At 39.8% G+C, this 5,228-nt stretch overlaps 2 non-coding genes across 2 annotated transcripts; one reads left to right on the top strand and one right to left on the bottom strand.

Moving 5' to 3' along the window:
• Nucleotides 1–422: 422 nt before the first annotated feature.
• Nucleotides 423–529, top strand: LOC120274334. The gene has a single exon (XR_005540861.1). It is a non-coding gene; the product is annotated as a small nucleolar RNA R71 (small nucleolar RNA).
• A 3,444-nt stretch (nt 530–3,973) lies between these two features.
• On the bottom strand, nt 3,974–4,080 carry LOC120274237. The gene has a single exon (XR_005540769.1). It is a non-coding gene; the product is annotated as a small nucleolar RNA R71 (small nucleolar RNA).
• Between the last annotated feature and the right edge of the window lie 1,148 nt (nt 4,081–5,228).

Here is a 5,228-nt window from a genome sequence, read left to right as displayed (position 1 = left end):
TTATTGGTGCTGCTGTATGGATTATTTTTGTATTAGTTATTTTGACCAACACAGTTAACCTGTTCTGCTCGCCTAATACTAGAATCAGTAAGAGAATAGCTTGGCCCTGCTTGTGCTCCCTAACTCTCACAACTCAAAACTGGAGCATGCAAAAGTGACTACCATGCATCTAGTCTCTTTGTAATTGCCTCGACCTGTGCTGCTAGTGTTGTAATGGCATTCACTTCATAGATATCGGCCCACTTGACCAGCTTGTTTCTCTTTGAACTCCATAGATACCCATTGGTTGCCATCTCTTGAATCAAACTTCGTGTGGCACTCAGTTGCTTGCTGCACAAAGAACCCAAGATGTTGCATCAAGTATTTATTTTGTTGCACTATTAAGCCCGTTATAGAAAATTTTGATCTGCATCCATTCCACTATATTGTGTTGGGGGCATTTTCTTAACAATTCCTTGTAGCTTTCCCAGGTATTGTATAAGGACTCAAATTCAATTTGCAGAAAGAAAGAGATATCAATCCTTAACTTGATGATTTTCACATGTGGGAAATAGTGTATCAAGAACTTCTTGGCCAACTACTTCCATGTAGTAATTAACCCTTGAGGCAAGGAACTTGGCCACTGTTTGACACTCCTTGCAAAGAAAAGGGAAAGAGTCTCAGACAAACTACATCCTCAGAAATGTTGCTCACCTTGAAAGTGTCATACATTTCCAAGAAGTTATTCATATGCTCATATGGGTCTTCGTCTTGAAACCCATCAAACTGAAACATCTGTTATACCATCTGTATGAAGTTTGGCTTTAATTCAAAGTTGTTCACCATGATATGAGGATTAACAATACTTGACCCAGCGCTATCCAAGTTTGGCCGTGCATAATCAAAAATACTTTGTTAATGATTCCCAAAAATTTCTTCCTCTTGTTCTACCTCGACACTCACTTCAACTAACCCCGTATCTCTTAGATTGACTTGCCTCAACCTTCTATGAAAATTCTGTTTGATATTAGGATCAGGGCTTGCCAATAGAGATGAAGAGCTCCCTTAGGTCATACACTTGTTCCTTTAAAATTGAAAGGAACAAAATGAGCCATAAAATACAATAAAATAAGAAAAAACCAAAAATATAAACAAAAGAGTGATAAAAGAAAACAACAATATTTCATAACTATAAACAATATAAACAATGGCTAGATCACTAGATTTCTAATTTTTTTAAAAGTTGACAGTCCCCTACAATGGCACCAAAAACTTGATGTATACTCTTCACAAGTGTGCATATCGTAAAAAGTAATAAAGTGGTACCTCGTGAAGGGTATGGTTGTCTAACCAAAGGGACTGGGACACTAAGTACTAATTAATCTTCTAATCTCTAGCCGGTCAGCATTGGTTTGGAAGTAATTACTAGAATAAGAAAAAGGGGAAGGATGAAAAGGAATGGTGGATGATAAGTGCTTGTGTATTAATAATATGAAGTATTCTTTTCTTACGATGAGCATTACTTTTCTGAGATTTTATCGCTAATACATGTGTATTGGTTTTTTTTGTGCATGTAGGGTTGTGGAGACAACTATGGAATAAAGAAGCTAAAGTAGATTGCGTTTGCACTTTGTTGATGGAATCTTGAAGTAAACAAATGTGAAAACACAAGTTGTGCTCAAAGACATGTAAGTGTGTGCCAACCTCCATTGTGCTCGAGTGAATATGCAAATTGGAGGGGCACAAAGGTAGTCACACTCATGTGTTTTGACTTCTGCAAAGGTAGCAAGATTGTCATCAAATATATTTTTATTTAAAGATGCAACGCGATCTACAGCATAGATGTGTGCCCGTTTATGTTGCCTCGATGAAAAAGTGTGGATTCGGGAGTATTTTGGTGGAGCACTGTAGCAAATTTTTTGTAGCAAATCGATGTAGCAATTCACTGTAGCAGTTACTATTCATAGGCCGCTAAAAATTGAATTTCTGCAGATTCACAAGGGCGTGTGAAAATTCCACACGACCGTGTGGATGCCTGATTCTAGCCCAATTTAATTCGCGATTTCAGCCTGATTTAGGGATCCTTCTTTCCATCCTTTGGCCTATCTTTTCTCAACTTTGGAGGCGCCTGAGGCTATGGTTTGGAGAGTCTTTGGCTAGGCTTTTGGAGAGGTTTACGACCTTCGACACCGCATTTCCTTTGGAAGAGAGTTATTGGGGAAGCTTTCGTCGGCACCGATCCAGCGAGGTGTGCCCTAGGCTTAACGTGGGGACTTTTGGAGAAGATGCAGCTACTCCACAAGACCATCGATATGAACACCAAGTGGGTTTTATTCATGGATTGCATAGTTTTACTTTTGCTTTCATTATTGATTGTATTTTGCTCCACGGAGAGCTAAACCACTAGAGGGTACTTGGACTTGTAAACCTTATGATGTTATTGTCTCATTGACCTTTTATTATGTTTTCATTAATTGATGTTTTAATTGAGTTCCAATCTTGAATGTTTGTTGAGTTGATTTTCCCTTAGAGTGACACTAACGTTTAGAATCTATTTTGGTAATCCTTGTGGATGAGTGGCACACCATGAGATTTAGACAATACTAGATTGGAGAGGGTTGAGAGGGTGAGTCGAGAGATAGCGGAACTTCCTCTTTCCTCTCCGGTGTAATTTATCCTATGTCCACATTCCAAGAGTTCTTTGCAGTCACAATAGAGTGAAGTGCGAAAAGACAAACTCTGCTGGGGCTTAGTTGCGCAAGCAATAGAATAAAGCATTGGAGTAATCCTTAGTATCTGGGGCTTCATTGTGACTAGGGGTCTTACACCTGGACGAAAGGGTTAGATCAATTTTGGGGAATAGGGTTTATCACTTAGAATCCCTAGAGCCTAAAGCAACCTAGCCATTATGAGGTGTTGAGACAGAGAGATTTCTCCGCTGGGGCATAGTGTAGGGTTAGTCACGGTAAACCTTAAATTTTGGACCATGTGTTTAAGGATCTCCATGACTCATTAGATATTAGTTAGGAAACATAATAATTGGTCTTGCACTTTAAACAATAGTCCTAGGACGAGCAATGTCCGGGTGCCCCATTTATCATCGATTTCCTCTCCTATCTTTTATTTGTGTCTCCTTCTTCTTTTCTTATTTCTATTTGCATTGATTCTTATTAACATCGATAATAATTCATTTTTGTTCCAGTTAAATAGCAATTTTTGTGTTTCTAATCACTATTCCCTGTGGATTCGACTACTCACTCACCAAAAAATTATCACTTCGACAAACCCGTGCACTTGCGGTACACACGTAAAAGGGCGTTGTCAAGTTTTTGGCGCTGTTGCCAGGGAATAAGCGATTTAGAAACACTTTGCACTTTGCTATTTGAGTTATTCTTCATTTATTCTATTTCACATTTTCTTATTCTTCCATCGTTCTGATTTGATTTTCTTTCTTTGGTTGCAGCTCCAGGTTATGACCAGAGGGAATCCTTTGACATTGGTTGAAGGAGATCCTGAACTTGAACGAATACTTCGTAGAAGGGGAAAAGAGCCTATGCAAGAACAATCAAATCAAGCAGAGGTAGAAGGTGAAGGGTCAGATAATATGGCAGAACGGAATCAATAGCAGAGGACATTATCAGATTATGCCATACCTGCAGTTCTGGGCACACAGTCTAGTATTGTGTGGTCACCAATTACAGCTCATAACTTTGAATTAAAGCCAGTATTCATCCAGATGATATAGTATTCAGCACAGTTTAATGGTTTGGCCGATGAGGATCCGAACAACCACATCGAGAACTTCTTGGAAGTGTGTGACATGTTTAAGATTAATGGAGTTACAGATGATGCTATCAAATTGAGGGCCTTCTTATTTTCCTTGAAGGGGAAAGCAAAGCAGTGGCTACATTCATTACCTAGAGCATCGATTACTACTTGTGAGGAGATGGTAGAAGCTTTTCTTGCCCGATCTTTTCTTCGTGGAAAATCTACAAAGCTCAGGAATGAAATTACCGCTTTTATGCAAATGGAATTGGAGTCTCTTTTTGGGACATGGGGTAGGTTCAAGGAGCTCCTCCAGAAATGGCCTCAACATGGGTACACTGAGTGGATGATCATTCAGACTTCCTATAATAGGTTGAACCTGAGCACAAGATAGTTACTTGATGCTGTAGTAGGGGAGGTACCTTAGGAAGTAAGACCCCTGAAGAAACCCGACATCTCATTGAAGAAATGGCTATGAACAGTTATCAGTAGAACAAAAGAGATAGAAAGAAGGTAGCCAGACTTCATGAGATCGATGCAGTTACTTCATTGGCAGTTGAGGTTGAGTCATTGAGCAAGAAGTTATATACTTTAACTTCTCCTAGAGTGGCAGCCTTGACTAGTTGCACTAGGTGTGGGGGAGGACACACTTCATCCGATTGCCCGATTTTTATTGGTGGTATATCCTTGGTTGAAAAAGTGTATTTTGTGGGTAATCCAATGAGTAGCCAAGCAATCCATATAGCAATACCTACAATCCGAGTTGGAGGAGCCACCCGAATCTTTCATGGAATAATCAAGGGCAACAAAAGGCTATGATGTCAACTGGTTTCCAACAACAACAATAAGCCCCGAACATGAAAAATCAAGTTTCAAGCTTGGAGATCCGGATGACTGATCTAGAGAAAGCTTTGAGCAAGTTTATCCAATCATCGGATACAAGGTTTCAGTCGGTTGAAGCTACAGTTCGCAACTACACCACTTCATTGTACAATTTAGAGAATCAAGTGGGGCAAATTGAGAAATCATTATTAGAGAGACCTTAAGGAAGCTTGCCTAGTAACACCAAAACCAATCAGAGAGAACATGTGAAGGCGACCACTTTGAGAAGTGGTCGTGAGATTGAGGGTAGGCTTCTGGGTGAGAAGATCGATGTTGATGCACCCGAGGTCATGGAGATTGAGGAGAGAACTAAAGGAAAGGAGGTGACACACCCACCTTACAAGCCAAGAATCCCTTATCCTTCAAGGTTGAAGAACGACCAAAATGATGAGCAATACAAGAAGTTCTTGGGGCTATTCAAGCAATTTCACATCAACACCACATTTGTGGAGGCGTTGTCTAAAATACCTCGGTATGCAAAGTTTCTGAAGGACCTTTTGACCAACAAGAGGAAGTTAGAGGAAAGTGCATATGTGATCTTAGATGCTTCATGTTCGACAGTGTTGCAAAAAAATATGCCGAATAAGAAAAAGGACCCCGGA

Source organism: Dioscorea cayenensis, chromosome 12, assembly GCF_009730915.1.
Source record: "Dioscorea cayenensis subsp. rotundata cultivar TDr96_F1 chromosome 12, TDr96_F1_v2_PseudoChromosome.rev07_lg8_w22 25.fasta, whole genome shotgun sequence".
NCBI lineage: Eukaryota > Viridiplantae > Streptophyta > Magnoliopsida > Dioscoreales > Dioscoreaceae > Dioscorea > Dioscorea cayenensis.
Note: the sequence above shows the minus strand (reverse complement) of the source record. Positions and strands in the feature narration are given on the sequence as shown.